The sequence below is a fragment of the Furipterus horrens genome, unplaced genomic scaffold (assembly GCF_987537825.1).
Source record: "Furipterus horrens unplaced genomic scaffold, mFurHor1.1.pri manual_scaffold_8, whole genome shotgun sequence".
NCBI lineage: Eukaryota > Metazoa > Chordata > Mammalia > Chiroptera > Furipteridae > Furipterus > Furipterus horrens.
The window spans coordinates 52,094,784-52,114,566 of NW_028327178.1; the positions used below are offsets into that span (position 1 = coordinate 52,094,784).

The 19,783-nt window shown below is 39.7% G+C and overlaps 1 pseudogene; it reads left to right on the top strand.

Moving 5' to 3' along the window:
• Positions 1-17,728: 17,728 nt before the first annotated feature.
• LOC150002903 (profilin-2-like) lies at positions 17,729-18,463 on the top strand (annotated as a pseudogene).
• The last annotated feature ends 1,320 nt before the right edge of the window (positions 18,464-19,783 follow it).

Consider the following 19,783-nt stretch of genomic DNA (forward strand, 5'->3'; position numbering starts at 1 on the left):
ACATGAAAATAGGTAAGTCTAGAGAGGCCTGGATGTGAGGGAGGGGACAAGCTAGGAGCCTCTGCCTCCACAGTCTTCCCTGTGTGTCTTCTGCTGATCCCTTTCCCTTCTTGAACCTCCTGTTCTGAGTGACAAACTGAGGGCATTGGTCTACTCTGGACCATCTAAATCTTCCTGTCTCTAGTCAAGTTAATTCTTCTCTTAATGTTTAGGACAGCAGGCCAATTTATGTTCTTTCTCTCTTGTATTTTCTGCTTGAATGTGGTTTGAAATACAGGCTATTCCTATCCCTGGGGCAAGATATGCTCCTGATGACTGGTAGTAATACACATCTAATTGGCACACATTGATGCCATAAGTACTGCTTTGGGGGTTGAATAAATGTCAGGATTGTTTAACTGGGTTACTTGGAATGTGGGAGATTTTCTGTACTTATAAATTATTTAATGTTGATAAACCATTTTTTCAACCAAACCTTCCATTGCCTCTAAAGTTACTTAACCTTCAGTGGATACAAACCTCAAGATACAAAAGATAAGAATATCACAAATATTATAGACTGTCAGACTAGTGATTTCCATATCAGTATTTGTCCCTGATATGGGTGCTGAAAGATGTGTGATGGACGACTATTATAGTTTTGCTATATGACATTGATCTCAAAGGACTGGCAATGCCTACAGAATATTCCCAACTTTTTCTTAAGACCCTGTAGTCTATTATGCATGAATTTATCTGAATCCACTTTGAATCTATTTATAATTTTCCCTGACATCCTTAATGTAATTTGCTCCATATATTTACAATCAAGTGCAGTAAATAATATTTCTTTCTATTCATCACCAAGATGACCTCCCCCAAACACTAAAGGGTCCTACATTTAGTGTTCTGAGATCTTTTACTGAGGTAGGCTTTCCCCTGGCATCTTCACTCTGTTGTCTTGTAACTTCTGCTTTCTGGCCTGGGATGTCCATTTCTGCAGTGAGGTCATGTGCTTCTACATCCTTCTCTGGACTTTTGTTAAGTGCTCTTTCTGATGTTTATAAGGCAGCATTCTTCACAGCATTCTGGAGACAAACCATGGTTTTGTTGAGATTCACTCTTTTGGAAGAATAACTTCCTGTGCTTTTTGAACTGGGTTTTCTTAGCGTAACGACGCACAGTAATGTCTGAGTTATCAATAAAAACCCATGCAAATTATACAGAGTCCAAAACAGAGCTCACACTTGACCAAGGAGAGCCCCTTGTCTATCCAAATTAGAGAAACGACTCATTAAGGCCTTAGTGTAAATCTAGTCTAACAGAGCTCCTTACTTACAACACCCTCATATTGTAGTTAGAGAAACCACACATACTACCTCTGAGAAAAAAGTAGTGGGTAAAACAATAATAGATGTCTACATAGTGACCCCATTGTGAGAGAATTAGAAACCACATTATAATTTTGTGAAATTCAAAATAATTTGAAAAATATCATAGGAGGCAATGGTATAAACTTCATGAGGGAGGGTTTAACTAGGTCTTAAAAGATATTGCAGAATATAAATCAACAATAAAAGAAAGTGAAATAAAGAAATTTGTTCAGTGTTTATATAATATTCACCACAAGAGTTGGAAGTGGGGTTCTTGTTTCCATTGGTGAAGATGGGAACCAGACTCAGAGAGATTGAGAGTCTGTCTGACACCTGGTCATGTGAGAGAGACTCTGGGTCCCTTGGAGTGGATGAAGAAACTACTCAGACACCTCCATCTGAGGAAGGAAGGGAGGGGGTTTACTCTAGTGGAAAATTGCCTCCCCCCTGTTTCTTTATTAGCCAGGGTTTTTATCCACTTTCCATATGCAAAAGTACTTATGAAAAATATGCAGCCCTTTCCCAAATGGTAGGGAGTGAAAGGAAAATGCAGATCAATACAGGGTAGAAACATCCAGGTATTTTACACGAGGTCAAAAGCACTTCTTCTTACTTAATTGTTCTGTTCTTCACATTTTACTGACAAGGATTTGAAGCTTTACAGAGAAAAACAGAGCAGGTTCCATTTTCCTTAAAAGCCTCTTTGTATTTCTATTCTATTTTTAAAATTCCCCAGAGGGTGGGATTCAGAGCAGGCATGGAAGACAGCCTGCTGGCTAAGGGCCCAGCTGGGGATGGCTCCACACAGCGGTCAGAATCTTTTAAACCAAGCCTGTCTGCTTCCCACATCTCCCCATGTCTGTCTGTCCCCCACAGTCATGTATGTGCATTTTGGTCATCAAGGCAGGAGTTCTCTGAGACCCTTGCATTGGTGGCAGAATTCAGCATGAATTCTTTGCCCTGGCCTGCCTTGCATCATGCTTCCTGAATTTTTTCTGATTTTCCTAGTTCCTGACATCCTGAATTGCTTTCACAGTTTTAGTTTTGCTGCCCTGTGACCCAAGACCCGGTTCTGTGCCTCCAGTGTGCACTCTGTGTTCCTTCCTTGTCACAGTGTAGACTCCACATGTGGTCACTGAGTCAGGATACCCAGACCCCACTTAGCCCTGCTTATAGGACCATCAGTCCTTTGGAATTCAGACCTATCAGATGGTAAATCTGTGCTTTTCTCCTCAACCCATATCACCATTTCAACAGGTGAGACCATATAACAGGTAAGAGTTGCCCAAGAACAGCTGAAGTGGAAAAGATGCTTGATTTCTTTATTTTTCTAAATCAAATAAAATTTGACTTAATTTCCTATTCACCAAGGTTAGAGAAAAATCTGTCAGTCACTTTTCAGGGTTCTTTTGCCCTCCGTTTGTTTCTCCCTTGCTCCCACCCACCTTTGGATTGTACAAGAAACTGAAAAGGACTCATTCTATGGCCCTGGCTCTGTTGTGGCCCTCTGCCCTAGTTCGTTGATCCACGTGGGGGTGGGTGTTCTTGGGTCCCTCCTAGCTGCAAGGCTGGGGAAGACTAGAGACCCACTAATCCCACTTTCTCTTCCAAGCACATATACATACTAGCATGCACAGCAGGGAGGTTGGAATTAACGGACTGGTTCTACCAATGGGATGTGGCAAAAATGATGTAAATTGCTTCTCTGAGAGATCCTGTATACCAGCTCTGTCCAACAAAACTTTCTGCCACACTTGCACTGTCCACTATAATAGTTACTGGCCTTCCAAGATCGAGGACCTAAAATTTTAATTTAATTTAATTTAAATTAATTTAAGCTTAATAGCCACATGTGACTATTGGCTCCCATATTAGGCAGTACAGCCATGCCTTCTTTTTCTTCTTCTGCAGTGACCTTGGAAGCTATGTGTTCTAGACAGCACAGCTACAAAATAGATGCAACCTGTGTCCTTGGGTCACTGCCTGGAGGTAAACTGCCCACAAAAGCTGTGAACTTACAGCAGCTTCACTCGCTTTATGTTCTATGTGACACCTCAGAGTTTTAAGATATGTTTATCAATTCAGCAAAACCTGTCTTTTCCTGACCACAACAGCTCCCTTATGTCGTAGGTCCCCACACTTCCATCTCATCCAAGTTAGCTCGAGCCCAGATATCCAGCAGTGATGACCCCTACTTTCAGGACCCCACATCCATACAGCTGCCCACTTCTGTCCTCCTACTGCATTGGCCAGTCTTTCCTTTCTTCACCCTTAAACTATTCAGACTTCATCCACATCTGCTCGAGGACAACCTGTGCTAATTTTCCTCAGTGGGCCTAAAAGCCTTGGGAGATAAAAAAGCTTATCTTTGTATTTTTTTCCTAGACTCTGCCTAGCAAGTTCTCTTTTTCTTTTTCATCTCTATTCTTCCCTAATGAGTCTGCCACAGTAAAAAACAAAGTACAAAATTTCTCAATAATTACTATACTTCATTAAATTATTAATAAATCATCTAGCTTTAACTACAATTGCAGAGCTCTGGGAGTGGAGATTAAAAAAGAAATTATTTTTTCTTTTATTCATGTCAAGTTGGCACTTTTGTCAAAGGCCTGAGATCCTGGCATGGGAAGTTTCATAGAAATTATTTAAAAGTAGAACCCGACTGAGGTAGGCCACAGAAAACTCAGGTCTCACCCCACACCCACCTGAGTATGAAACAGGCATCCCAAAAAACAAATCCCAGTCCCATCCCCACAGTGCCTTTGGAAGAAATGCATATTTTACTGAAACCTTCAGTAAAGTTTCCTGGAGAGACGGAGTAGAAAAATTGCAGCTCATACCTCAGAATAAATTAAATTTCCCATCTAACATTTCTTTTATTTAGCCCCAAATCTCTTGGCCTTGTCAACTGTTTCTTCACTTCCTCATCCCTCACCCAGCCTCTAAAAATTTCTTATAATATTCTGAAAAACTTTGCTTTCTCTCTTGACTTGTGTCCTTCACTCAACAAAACAAAATCTCTTGGAGTTGGTCAAACAGTGAGGATGTTTCCTTACAAAAGTCTCTGGTGAAGGGGGCACACCTGCTATCCACCCAAAGCAGTTTAACAAAAATAAATAATACAATCACCCTCTTGTTAGAGAATTAACTGTTTTAAGCCAAAGTCTACTCATCTGCCTTTTTCTTCCTTTCAGATGGTCTTGTGCTGTCATTCACATGAGGGAAGACCTTTCCTCATGAGCAGATGCAACTGACATCATCTAAGCACCAAGATCTTGTCCTTTGAAAGGGGCCTGACTTTCTTGACCTGCACTGTTTGTTCTTCTGCAGCCATAACACAACACCTGCCAGTTCCCTGGCCCTATGAACTCTCTGCTTTGACTGCCCCTGGGTGAAAGGAAGCTGCTCTCCCAAAGTCACTGTTTCCACTTCAAAGCTCATTGTTTCTAGAGTTAGTTACCACATTACTGGTTCAAAGCAATACTCTTCTTTTGCTCTCATTTCGGAATCCTGTATGTTTTCCTCATCTGCTTCTGTTATCCTCAGTGCCTTATTTTTCCTCCTGATCCAAACTAAACACTGTTTATCAGTCATAGGAAGGGCTTTGCAGGGTTCCTTCGCATAGTGCAGAGTGACGCAGAGCTTCCTGTGCAAGCACAGCCCCGCTCTAGCCCAGTGGAACAGGCTTCAGGGCAGATCAGAGTCATATACTGGAGTCATCTGTGCCAGAGTTATGGAGACACATCTGTTCTTTCTCTGTGTGTGTCCTGTGTTGTGGATGGCCAGAGAGGACCTCAGATATCACTTCCAAGCCTGAGATGACTGGACCTTTCTTAGGGGGAACCCAGTGTGCATTGAGGGTGGTTCAATAATGAACAAGAGGAGTGATACTGTGGAGTGGTATAAGCCTTCATAACATTTATACTTCTAAGGCTGCTGTGGGCATGATAAAACATACTGGGGTGTCCTGTTCTTACTGTTCACTGGAACCGAAGGCACTTAGTGTAGTTTATCTCCAGAACTGCCCTTTGAGGAGAAAGTTGTCAAAGGACTTCTACTTGATTAATGAGGAGGAAGGAGACCTCCTTCCCACCCCACACTTAAAGCCAGCCATGTTACCTTTTCAAATTCCTTCACCTGTCAGGGTCTCAGTTTCCTTGTATGTAAATTGAGGAAGCTGGACTCTAGGTAAACCACTCTGTGAACTATCCCTACTATGGGTATTCTCTAGAGTACTTAGGAGGTGGTAACAGAATATTTGGAAGGCTAGGCTCACAGATCAAGTGATGACCCTTTATAGAGTCACTCCCATGTTTTAGGGATAGTGCTGGGCACTGGAAATACAGGACAGTTGGGATAGTTTTTACCCTTGAGGAGCTCATGATCTATAAAGGAGACACATAAGTAAACAAATAACTGTTATTCAACATGCAAGTGGCATACTATGTGGAAGTAAGTACAAGTGCTGTAGAAGAAGAAAGAGGGGGTGCTACCACTTTTTCAAGAAGCTGGAGTGGCTTTCTAGAAAAGTTAGATCTCCCTCTTGAAGAAGAACACATTGCTAGACAGAGAAGAGGCTGAGGGAGGTGTTGGAATATGTGTTCCAGGAAGAGAGAACCACCTGAGTATAGAGAATTGTGCTTGGAAATTGACCATCATAACCCCACCTGCCTACAGTTTCTACTCATATGTGCCTCAGGGAAGCCCAACCCTGGTCATAACTGAGTGGATCAGGGGTAGATATATGATTTAAAAACAGGGGTTAATAGCTCATTCAGAACTCCATGAGTTGTGGCTTGAATTCAGAAAATGACCTACCAATGTCAGTTATTGCTCAGGGTTTTAAAATTGGGAAACGGAGACTGCGGTGGTTATCTGGGGGTACTGAGTGTGGGGAACAGACAGGCAAGGGGAGATGTGGAAATCAGACAGGCTTGGTTTAAAAGACTCTGACCACTGTGTGGTGTCTTCCAGGCCTGCTCTGAATCCCACCCTCTGGGTGATTTTAAAAATAGAATAGAAATACAAAGTGCCTTTTAAGGAAAAGGGAACCTGCTCTGTTTTTCCCTGTATAGCCTCAAATCCTTGTCAGTAAAATGTGAAGAACAGAACAATTAAGTAAGAGGAAATGTTTTTGACCTTGTGTAAAATACCTGGATGTTTCAACCCTGTATTACTCTACATTTCCCTTTTACTCGCTACCATTTGGGGAAGGGTTGCATATTTTCCTTAAGTACTTTTGCATGTAGGAAGTGGATAAAAACCCTGGCTAATAAACAAACAAGGGTGATTTTCCATTAGAGAAAACCCCCTCCCTTACTTCCTCAGATGGAGAGTGTCTGAGTAGTTTCTTTATCCACTCCAAGGAACCCAGAGTCTCTCTCAACTGAGGATCAACTTGCATCAATGGGGGCTACTGTGACAGTGTTGGGGTTGACTTGGATATGCAAAGTCATGAGGGTGAATGAACTATTGGAGTGTGGAAGAAGAGAGAGAGGAAGGAGAGGCCATGCAGAAGAAGCATAGATCTCATGTATTTTCTTCCACCCCCTCACCCTGTGGGACCCCATGAGAAAACCTGCCTCCAGTCCCACAACCTTTCCCATTTTTGTTCTCAGGAGGCCTTGTCATTTTATGAGATTCCTTTCTTTCTTTGGGTTTTTATCTCAAAGTTTTAAAAATCATAACTATATAGAAGAAATTTTAACAAACACCCATGTAACTGTCAACTAGGATTAGCAAATGTTAGAAATTTGTCATGTTCGCTCTAGATACGTACATTATAAAAGATATAGAAATTACAACTAAAGTTTAAAGTTGAATATTCCTTTTTTCCTTTCCTGGCTCTCATTCTTTTCACAAGAGCAACCAATTAGAAATTTGGCCTGTATCTATTAATATCATACAAAGAATCAGTGCCTTATGAAGAAAGAAAAAAAATTTCCAGAATCCTAGCTCCCGTATATATCTTTAGTGAGAATTTTGTCATGTGGTCCCTCCAAGATCTGAGGGAAGCTGAAAAGTATAAGTGTGTTTTTGTTGCTATTGTTTGTTTAGTCTGTCATAGTGCTTGAAACAAAAAAAAAAAGTGATTTTGTTTAAACAGAAAGAGAGAGTGGCAACCAGCTGGTTCAGCCAGTGAGATTTTCTTTTTGTTTGTTATCAATTTGTAATTTTGGCTCTTATACATTTTATGATTTTCTCTTTGTATTTAGGGTTCTGCAATCTCATTATCACAAGCCTGAGAGTGAATTTATTTGTATAAATTTTAGTAAGGGTCTAGAGTGTTTCTTCACTTTTGAAAACTTCCATTGCCAATTTTGGAAAACCTACTGCCTTCTCATTACCACCATATGCTTATTCTGAAACATTTTTAAAATTTTTATTTATTTATTTATTTTAAGTATATTTTATTGAATGCTGTTACAGTTTTTCCAATTTTCCCCTTTGCCTCCCTCCACCCGGTATCCCCCCTTCCCTCCAGCAATCCTCCCCCCACTTAGTTCATGTCCATGGGTTGTGCATGTAAGTTCTTTGGTTTCTCCCTTCCCTATGCTATTATTAACACCCCCTTGTCTATTTTGTTTCTACAAATTATGCTTCTTAATCCCTGCACCATTTCCCTGTTTTAACCCTCTTCCCCCTCCCAGCTGATAACCCTCCAAATGATCTCCATACTTATGGTTCTGTTCCTGTTCCAGTTGTTTGCTTAGTTTGTTTTTGTATTTTAGATTCAGTTGTTGACAGTTGTCTGTTTGTTGTCATTTTACTGTTCATAGTTTTGATCTTCTTTTTCTTAAATAAGTCCTGTTAATATTTCATGTAATACTGGCTTGGTGATGATGAAATCCTTTAGATTTACCTTGTCAGGGAAGTACTTTATCTGCCCTTCCATGCTAAATGATAGCTTTGCTGGAGAGAGTAGTCTTGGTTGTAGGTTCTTGCTTTTCATTACTTTGAATACTTCTTGCAAGTCCCTTCTTGCCTCCAAAGTTTCTTTTGAGAAATCAGCTGATAATCTTATGGAAACTCCTTTGTAGGTAACTCTCTGCTTTTCTCTTGCTTCTTTTAAGATTCCCTCTTTATCTTTAACTTTTGGCATCTTAATTATGATGTGCCTTGGTGTGGTCCTCTTTGGGTCCAACCTGTTTGGGACTCTCTGTACTTCCTAGACTTGTATGTCTAATTCCTTTGCCAAATTTTGGAAGTTCTCTTTTTTTTTTTTTTTTTTGAATGTTTTCAAGTTTTTGCTCTTTTTCTCCTTCTGGAACCCCTATGATTCAGATATTGGCATGTTTAAAGTTGTCCCAGAGGTTACTAAGTTTCTCCTCATTTTTTTTTATTCTTGTTTTTTCTTTCTGCTCTGGTTGAATGTTTATTTCTTTGTTTGTTTCAAATCATTGATTTGAATCCAACTTCCTTCCTTTCATTGTTGGTTCTCTGTATATTTTTCCTTATTTAATTTTGTGTAACCTTCATCTCTTTCTTTATATTTTTGTCATATTCTATGAGTTTCCTGAGCATCATTATCACCAGTGTTTCAACTCTGATTCTAATAGGTTGGCTATGGGGTTTTGTTCTGTTCTTTCATTTGGGGCATATTTCTTTGCCTCTTCAATTTGGCAGCCACCCCATGTTTGTTTCTATGTATTAGGTAGAGTTGCTTTTACTCCCTGTCTTAGTAGTATGGCTTTTGTAGTAAAGGCACCTGTAAATTGTGTGGGGCAGAATCTTAGGTAATTGCCAGGGCAGGGCCACCTGCTTCATCAAGCTTTGTGGCTCTGTTTGTGGTAAGGGGCTCAGAGAGAGGACAGTGCTGCTGCCTGGCTTCTCATGATTTGCCCAGCACTTGCCTCATTTCCAATCACTTCACCCACTTCCCGTCTGTGATTGGTGCCTTTATAGTTGCTTCCCTGGTGTTAATGTATGTTCTAAGACCACATACTGGCCCTTTAAGCAATGAAAACCCAGCAGTTTCTCCCACTTCCCCAAACCCCACTACTTTTTACAGCCAGAAGTTATGGGGGTTTATCCTTCTGGTGCTGGAACCCTGGGCTTTGCGGTCTTTCCTGGGGCTGGGATTGCTTGCATCCAGGGTATCCCTCCTGATTTTTATCGATTATATGTGAATGTAGAAATGTCTGTTCTGCCACTGCCACTGCTTGTCTTAGCCATACCACCTCTCCACTCTGTCACCACAGCTTCACCCTCCTGTCCATCTGGATGAACATGGCTTCTTTAAATTCTTGATTGTCAGACTTACATATAGCTCATTTTATGATGGTTCTGTTTGTTATTTGTTTTTGTGATCTGATTGTAATTCTTTCTATGGTTGCATGAGGAGATGAAGTGTGTCTACCTCTGCCTCCATCTTGACTAGAAGTCCTATTCTGAAACATCTTATTCTAGCCTCCTAACCTCTTTAATTTCTCTTTAGGTTTTCTTTATTTTTGCCTGTTGTCCTACATTCTGGGTGGGTTCTTCAGAGGTATTTTTTAGTTTAACTATCCATTGAGTTATGTATAATTTTCTGTTCAACTCCCTATCAAGTTGGGATTTTTAAAATTTTAATAATTATTGTTTTATATTCCTATACTTCCAATATGGTTGTTTTGTTAATTTTGATTTCTCTTTTTTCATGGGGTTCTATTCTTGTCTTATGGCATCTTTTTCTTCCTTTATTCTCTTTGAACTTAAAAATCTTTTATTTTATGAGTCAAGATTGACTACGAATTCATAATGTTTGAAACTGGGTGATAAGTACATGAAGCTTCCTTATTTTCTCTAATGTTTATGTTTAAAATTTTTCATTTAAAAGCTTTAATGATGAATCTATGATTATGAGCAAAGAAGAATATTATTTTTCAGTTTATTAACAATGCCATTTGCCTGGTATGGGGCTGCTCTCTGGATTACAAAAAGCAGGTTTATGTAAGGCCCCTTTCATCCCTCAAGCAAATATTAATTCAGTGCCTATCACCTTCTGTAAGATAAATGTGAACTACACTTGGAGCACTTGCATTCTAGTGGGGTGATGCTGATCATGAACAAAATGAGAAATTTGAGGTGATCAATACTATTATACCAAAAAAAGTTTTAATAGTATATTCATTTATTTTGGATTCTTCAGTTTTTCTCCTTCATTCTTGTTATTATTCCCTGAGAATGTTTTCCTGAAAGGTGCTGCTTTTTGTGGGAAACATATATGATCAATCTTCAGAAGCAGCCACAAAGGAAGGCTCTGCATTTGCTTCTGCCTGGCCTGGTGGGTTTCTCTAGCTTCTGTTCTCGGGCTCCCTAAATCATGTGGAAAGTCATGTGTATATGCATGTCATAATCCTGGGCTCTGACTTCTATCAGATAATCCCTTTTCTAACCATGACCTTGGTATAAGCTTCTCTAGGCCAATGGGCAGAAATTTGGCCATCGTTTTCTCAGCCCTTTATGAATGTAATCATGAAGGTTCATGCAGGTAGAAAGTATCTAGCTTCCATGGTACTGGCCTGCTCTTCTGGATCTCACACCCACCCTGCAAACAGCAGAGCTGTAGAAGCCTATCTGGTCTAAACTCCTGGGTTTCATCTCCTACCAACTGCTCTGAATGTGAGTTCCTTATTTCAGGCACCTAAAAATTTCACTCTTAGTTTTTAGCATGTATAGAGACCATTCCTCCAAAATGTTATTTTATTAAATTTTACTACATTTCCTATTTTTGGGCCAGATGGAGGTTGAGTGGGCTTGGAGGTCTGTGTAGGTCTGGACTTGGTCCAATGTCATTGTCTTTCCAAGAGCTTTTGGCATCCTTGCACTAAAATTCCCCTTCTCTTAAGCTAGTTTGAGTATCTGTACCTTGCAATCAAAAGAGCTCTAACTAGGATAGGCATGATGTGGCCAGGGAAAGATGAGATGATAGAAGACAGATAATAAGCAGTTTTATCCCTGGAAGTCTAGCAGTAGCTTTAAGCAAGGAGCGATATGACTTATTTGTATGTGAGAAAGGCACAAGCATATAGCCCTTGGGGGGCGGGGGTGATGCTTGGGGTTGTGGGTATGGAGAGAGGCCAAAATTCTCTTTATATGGCTTTTGCAATAATACAGGTGAGAGGTGATGAAGTCCTGAACTCAGGCAGTAGGAATGTGGGCTTTAGGGAGAAAAGAGATTAGAATATGTAAGTATTTGGTCTACCTTCACTAGTCATTTTTCATGCATGTTTGTGACACTCCTGAGAACTTCATGTTTAATTATTATCCCAATTTTAGAGATAAGAAATTAGAAAATCAGACTTCCATCTAAGATGGAGGCCTAGACAGACATGTTACATCTCCCTCCACAACTAAGAGGAATACAACTACCTTAAAACTAGAGACAATCAGAAGTTCTGGAGTCAAAATCCGTGGAAGTCCAATAAATGAAGATATAAAGAAGAAACACTCATCCAGACAGTTAGGAGGGGTGGAGCCAGGGCAGGGAGGATGTAGTGTGGTGGTGGCAGCAGTGGCAGGCTAGCAAAAAGTGCAGTCACACGTTTTAAAAAGTAGGGATGAACACCTTGGGAGCACTCCCAGCACCAGACCAGACCGCACAGCTGAAGATTCCAGCACCAGGGGGAAAAAAGCCTCATTGCTTCTGACTGTGCAAACCAGTGGGGGTTGGGGTGGAGGAAGAAAATGCTGGTCTCTCAGTAGAGTCCACTTGTTTAGAGGACCCCCACAGTCCTAGAACATCCGCAGACCCACCCACTCTGGGAATAACAGCCAGGGTAACAGCTAGAGAGGTGCCAGTCCCATATGGAAAGTGAGAGAAGTGCCTGGAAAAGGGGCAAGTGCTGAGCAAGTGCCATTGTTCCCTCTTAGACCCCTCCTCCACAAATAACACCACAATGTGGTGAAACAGTTCCCCTGTACTGACAAATACCTAAGGCTCTACCCCTTACAATGTAACAGATGTGACAACTCTACGTAAGACACAGAGGCAAACAAACAAGGGAGCCTGTCAAGATGAGGAGACAGATAAGTATGGCCCAAAAGGGGGAATGCATCAAGGTTCCAGTGGGAGAACTAAGTGAAGAGGAGATAGCCAACCTAATAGATGGAGAATTCAAAACACTAGTGATAAAAATGCTCACAGACTTGACAGATATGCTTATGTACGGCAAATGCATAAGAGAAATAGTGAAGGCTGTGCTAAATCAAACAAAGGAAAATCCACACAAAACCAATGGTGAAGGGAACCAGGGCTCACATCAATGATTTGGAACATAAGGAAGAAAAAAACAGTCAACCAGTACAGAACAAGGAAACAAGAATTTTTAAAAAATGACGAGAGGCTTAGGAATCTCTGAAACAACTTTAAATATGCCAACATCTGAATCATAGGGGTGCCAGAAGAAGAAAAGGAAGACCAAGAAATGGAAAGCTTGTGTGAGAAAATAATGAAGAAAAACATCCTTAATTTGGTGAGGGAAATAGACATACAAGTCCAGGAAACACAGAAAGTCTGAAACAAGCTAGATCCAAAAAGGCCCACACCAACACACACCATAATTAAAATGCCAAAAGTTCAAGATAAAGAGAGAATCTTAAAAGGAGCAAAAGAAAAGCAGAGAGTTACCTACAAAGGGGTGCCTATAAGACTATCAGCTGATTTCTTAAAAGAAACTTTGGAGGCAAGAAGGGACTGGCAAGAAGTATTCAAGATGATGAAAAGCAAGGACCTATAACCTATATTCCTCTAACCAGCTAAGCTATCACTTAGAATGGAAGGGCAGATAAAGTGCTTCCCAGACAAGGTAAAACTAAAGGAGTTCATCATCACCAAGCTATTATTATATAAAATTTTAAGGAGATTTATTTAAGAAAAAGAAGATCAAAACTATCAACACTAAAATGACAACAAACTCACCACTATCAATAACTGAATCTAAAAAATGAAAACAAAATCCAACTAAGCAAATCAGAATAAAAACAGAATCATAGGTATGGGGATCATTTGGAGGGTTATCAGCTGGGAGCGGGGAGGAGGAGAAATGGGGAAATTGCACAGGGATTAAGAAGCATAATTGGTTGGTACAAAATATACAGGGGGAAGTTAAGAATAATACAGGAAATGATGAAGCCAAAGAACTTATATGCACAATCTATGGACATGAACTAAGGTGAGTAGGATTGCTGGAGGGAAGAGGGGTACTGGGTGGAGGGGATCAAAAGGAAAAAATTAGGATGACTGTGACAACATAATCAATAAAATATAATTAAAAAGAAGAAATTATCAGATCAGAGAGATTAAGTATCCAATAATTTGATCCAAGCCACTGAACTATCAAGTGGTAGATTAAAAATTTGGACTTCGGTCCTTAACCCAAAACTCATCAATGTTTTTTGCTTTATATAAAGGACCTTTTAATAGGAATTATTGATAACCTGTATGTGAAAGATGAAAAATAGGGAAGTGTAGAGAGGGACTGCTGAAGTTCCTATTTTAGGTAGTTATTAATGGGGGGTGCTAGTAATTGAGGGAAGGGAACAGGAGGCAGAGTATGCTTGAGGAAGAAAGAAATCATTTTGTGCAGTATCTAAAAGTCATGTAAGCAGAGATTTCTAGTAGGTAATTGAAAATAAGGGGAAGAGTTCAGGCAAGAGTTCAGCTGGAAGTACCGTCTTTGAAGTCACTGGCTTATTGCTGGTTATGGAAACCAATGGAGAGAATGAGGATCTTCAATAAGTTGGTGTAGTAGGAAGCAAGCCAAGGGTGTAAACTGGAGACATTAGTATCTAAGGATAGAGCATGGATGGACCCAGGTAAGTATTTGAAATGAATGAAGAAGAAGGTAGGCAGAGAATACATGGGGAGTAAAATCTCAAAAACTAAAAATTATTTTTAATAAAAAGGAAAAATTTAATATTAATAAGTGCAAAAGAGGTCAAATAGAATATAGGCTGAAAATAAGACATTGGGTGTGCCACTTAGGCAGTCATCGATGACCTTTGCAAAGACAGAAAAAAAGAATGATTAATTCTGCCTAGGGCAGGCTGGAGAAATGCTTCAAGAAAGAGTTGACATTTGAGTTGGACCATGAAGCATGGTGGGACTGTGCCAGTCAGACAAGAGGGTAAAAGACATTTTTGGCAAAGGAAACAACAGTTGGGGAAAAGAAAAAAACAAACTAAGAGATGAATTGGAATTTAGTTAGAACTCTTTGGATTTTCATAAGCAACATCAAGTTGGCAGCACAAGTGTGTTAGGTCATGCTTGTTTTCTACGTTCTAAAGAATCTTTGGTTTCTCTTTCTACTGTAGATATCATAATTGAGATTGAGAAATGTGATTGGTGTCTTCCAAAGGGATACAGAGTTCAATCCTTTATGCAAGTTATAATCAGAATAAGTGGGAAGACTCTATAGATACATCTCATAGAACATGTATGTCATGACTTAGAAGGGTAATAAATGATAGCTGTTGTAACAAGTAACCCCAGCAGCACTTGTCACACAGTGACTCAGATCTGTGTTCCTTCTGTATGTGCTCTGCAGCCTCACATCCCTTCACTTCCAGCCATGTAGGTGGAAAAGAATCTATAGAGAAATCAACCCAGGCTGAAGGTAACACCTTAATGTTGTTCACATTTTAAAAGCCGTGTTTATAGTTAGATGACCAAACTGCTAAGGAGAATAAGAAATGTATGTAAGCACATTTGTATTGGTGAGTACTAACTGCATAGTCCATTGATTATTTGATATCAAAATATGGATTATTAAAATATTCTTTGACCTTTTTGGAAAATGTAAATGGCTTTAAACATTTTCCATTTTCTGCATTTTGAGTTAAATATGGTCCTCTGATTCATGGCCTATCATCTTAATCTGTATTTAAAAACAAAATTTCATCTTTTTCATGGGAATGTAATTTGGTATAGTCACTGTGGAAAGTAGTATGGAAGTTTATCAAAAAATTAAAAAAAAACTATTGTATGATCTAGGAATTCCATATCTGATATTTATCCAAAGGAAAAAAATCACTGTCTTGAACTTCTGGCCAAGATGCAGAAGTAGGTAGATAAGCTTTTCCACTCTCCACAACAGTAAGAAGAAATACAACTACCTCAAAACTAAAAACAACCAGAACTACCAGAAAATTGAACTTCATAGGAGTCCAACAATCAAAGGTATAAAGATCCAACACTCATCTAGACAGGTTAGGAGGGGTGGAGCCGGGGTGGAAAGGATGCAGTATAGTGGTGGCAGCAGCAGCAGCAACAAGGCAGAGGCTGTAGCTGCCAGCAGAAAGAGCAGTCATTGTAAAAGTCTGGAAGGACACCTGGGGAGCAACCTCAGCTCCAGACCAGGCCTCGCAGTTCACGGATCCAGTGCTGAGGAAAATAAAGCAACATTGTTTCTGGCTGTGAAAAAAAGTAGGGGTTGGGGTGGAGGAAGAAACTCCTGGTATCTCAGAAGAGTCTGTTTGTTTAGAGGACCCCCATGGTCCTATAACATCTGTAAACCCACCTACTCTGGGAACCACAATCAGGGAAACAGCTAGAGGGGTGCCAGTCCCATGCAAGAAGTGGGAGAAATGCATGGAAAAGAGATGAGTGCTGAGCAAGTGGAATTGTTCCCTCTCAAACCCCTCCCCCACATATAGCACCACAAGGTAGTGAAATGGGTCACCCCACACTGATGAATACTTAAGGCTCTGCCCCTTACAATGTAACAGGTGTGACAGCCTAACACACAGGCAAACACAGGAGGTGGTCAAATTGAGGAGGCAGAGAAGCATGGCTCAAAAGAGGGAGCAGATCAAGTTTTCAGTGGGAGTACAAAGCGATGAGGAGATAGCCAACCTAGCAGAGGCAGAGTTCAAAACACTGGTGATAATAATTCTCACAGACTTGACAGACAACATTAAGTATGACAAACACATAAGGGAAGAAACAAAGGATATGCTAAGTGAAATGAAGGACAATTTACATGAAAACAATGGTGAAGGGAAGGAAGCTGGGGTTCAAATCAATGATTTGGAATATAAGGAAGAAATAAACACTCAACCAGTACAGAATAAAGAAACAAAAATTGAAAAAAATGAAGAGAGGCTTAGAAACATCTGGAACAACTTTAAATATGCCAACATCTGAATCACAGAGGTGCCAGAAGGAGAAGAGGAAGAGCAAGAAATTAAAATTATATGAAAAAATAATAAAGAAAAACTTCTCAAATTTGATGAAGGAAACAGACATACAAGTCCAGGAAGCACAGAGAGTCCCAAACAATCTAGACCCAAAGAAGACCACACCAAAACACATAATTAAAGTGCCAAAAGTTAAATATAAAGAGAGAACCTTAAAAGCAGCAAGAGAAAAGGAGAGAGTTACCTACAAAGGGGTTCATATAATACTATCAGCTGATTTTTCAAAAGAAACTTTGCAGGTAAGCAGGGACTGGCAAGAAGTATTCAAAGTGATGAACAGCAAGGAGCCATAAAAAGAAGGAAATCCTGACATTTGTGACAATACTAATGGAACTTGAGGGCATTTTGCTAAGTGAAATAAATCAGACAGAGAAAAACAAACACTGTATGATCTCACTTATATGTGGAGTCTAAAAAACAAAATCCAAACTCATGGATACAAAAAAGAGGTTGGTGGTTGCCAGAGGTGGGAGTGAGTGGTGGGTGAAGGTGGTCAAAAGGTACAAACTTCCAGTTATAAGATGAATAAGTCCTAGGATTTAATGTACAACATGGTGACAATAGTTGCTAAGAGGGTAAATCTTAAATGTTCTGATCACAGGAAAAAAATTCTTTAACTATGTGTGGTGATGGATGTTAACTAAATTTATTGTGGTGATCACTTTGCAATGAATACATATATCAAATCATTATGTTGTACACCTAAAACACATGCAATGTTATATGTCAATTACATTTCAAAACAAAGCAAAACAAAAGCAAAGATTTCATGTTACTAGAACTTTTCCTTTAGGATGTGAACAACTTTCATATAGGTTAAAGACAATAGGAATCTGTTTATACATGTTTGTTAAAGTGAACTGAATTCTCAAGGTAAATTCAATCAATGGGTTGAAGGTAAATCATTGTTGTGGTTGGCAGGGCAGAATGCACCATGGTGAAGGGGACCCTTTCCAAGGAAGATCTATGTCAACTCTGTGGGCTGAGTGTGAAAAGGATTTATTTCATGTCACAATGACACAATAGCAAGACACTATTTTTGCATATTTATCTAAGGACATCTAATTTTTTGTGTGAATAACATTATAAAAATATTACCAGTCCCCCACTCTACCTCTCCTCCCTCCACCCACTGCAGCCGCTTCCCGCTGTGTCTGCTGCTTCTGGACATCCTGCTGCAGTGAGAAGGGCTTGAGATGACCGGTTGGCAGAGCTACTTGGATAAAGTGATGTGCAATGGCTGCTGCCAAGAGGCCGCCATTGTTGGCTACTGTGACTCTAAATATGTGTGGGCAGCCACGGCTGGGGTCATCTTCCAGAGTTCAGTAGAAATAGGATTGTAGGAAAAGCCTGGGAAGGTTTCTTTACCAGCAGTTTGACTCTTGGAGCAAACAAGTGTTCAGTGGTCAGAGATAGTCTATATGTCAATGATGACTACATATTGGACTTCTGGCCAAAGAGTCAAGATGGGGAGCCAACATACAATGTTGCAATGGCAGAACTGGTCAAGTCTTGGCTTTTGTAATGGGAAAAGAAGGGGTCCATGGAGGCAGGGTGAATAAGAAGGCATACTCAATGACAAAATATTTGAGAGATGCTGAGTTCTAGCTGCTAGGCAGACTGTTAAGGATTTGGGGAAAATGACTCTTAAACTTTCCTAGCTGTAAGCTTGAATCTTAATTCTGGAAGTTTTATTACCAATGCAGGGTGATGGTTTATAAACCTGTGTCTCATCCATACCCCTTTGTTGGTAGAGAAAGATATCTTTCTTTTTGCCTTCCCCCCTCTTAAGTAATTCTGTTCACTTTTGTTTTGTTTACTTGTGTACTCCAGCATTGGTTATAGTCTTGGGAAAGGAAGGTGTGCACAGAAACACACTTCACAAGAAAATGTATGAACTTGCTTTATACCTGAGGCGGCCTGATATGTAAGCAGCCTCTCCCCATCTCCCTAGCAACTGTCTTCATTACAACCCCAATTATAGTCACAGTGCTACCAGACTATATGGTAGCTAATTTTTCTTTACCTATTTTCTAAGGTCATGATTCCTATTTTCCCAATGGATCATTTGTATGTTAACCATTGTATGCAATAAACCCTTATCTGGCACACATAATTGCAGCACAATAATGATTTGCATGATACCTTGAAATCTGGGGGGATGGGGTATGCCAACTTGAGCATCACTTTCTTCTGGCAATTAATAGGATATTGATTACTAACATAATAGTTAATATAAGCAAGGTGCCAGTATTCAATCTCTTCTTTGATCAATGTCTTTTGAGCATTTACTCAGCTCATTTAATTTTCCTTTTGTAGTGTATGGTTGGAAGGAAAAAGTACATACATCTTTCCTTCACTCCCCTTTTTTTCACTTCCTCCCTTTGCACATAAGGTATTATGTTTGCTTCTATCTTATTTTATGCAGGTCCTGGTTTATTTAACCAATTAATAATCCCTTTTAATGATGAGCTACTGAGAGCTGCAGTAGTTTGCTTTTAGTATTGTTGTTGCACGTGAGTAGACACACCTTTCTCCATACTGTCTACAGGACATATGCAACTGCAAAACAAGAGCAAAAGGCACTTTCTCCCATGACCTCACAGTTACCACACTGATTGAATCCCAGGGACATTCCATCATTGCAATAACTTAGATTTTGGTTCCTATCTTTTTCTTTGCACACCAGCTCTACTTTTAGTAAAATTGTAAAAAGCTGCTATTATGGACATTAGCTGTCCCAACATAACTATCTGGAATGTGTCCAGTTTGTTTTTCGTAGAACTAATTTTTATTTGCAGCTTAAGTTTTTATATGAATTTGCATTATTGTGAACTTGGATGTCTTGTGATGAACTTTTTTCATATCTATTTTGTGCCATACTGTTATTAAAATGAACTGTTGCTATTGTGAGATGAATTTTAACTGATCTATTAAAGGTTTCTTTTGAATGACGTTACTTTAGGAACATTCTAGTATTTGCTTCTATTGTTTGGGCCTTGTGGATAGTGTATAGATTTAAAAACAAATCTTGTTGCTGGTTTGTTCTTTTCTTTCCCTGCACCTTGTTACATCTGGGATACAGTCTAACTCATGTAATTTAATATGCATTTAAGTAAGTGCCATAACTGGCTGGTCCGATGGAAGTGGGTTATCAGAAAAACTAAACTAAAGTTAGTGTCACTAAAGTTGGTAAAACAACCCCCCACTACTGAATTTGACTGGCCTTGTTCATCATTCCATTGACACCT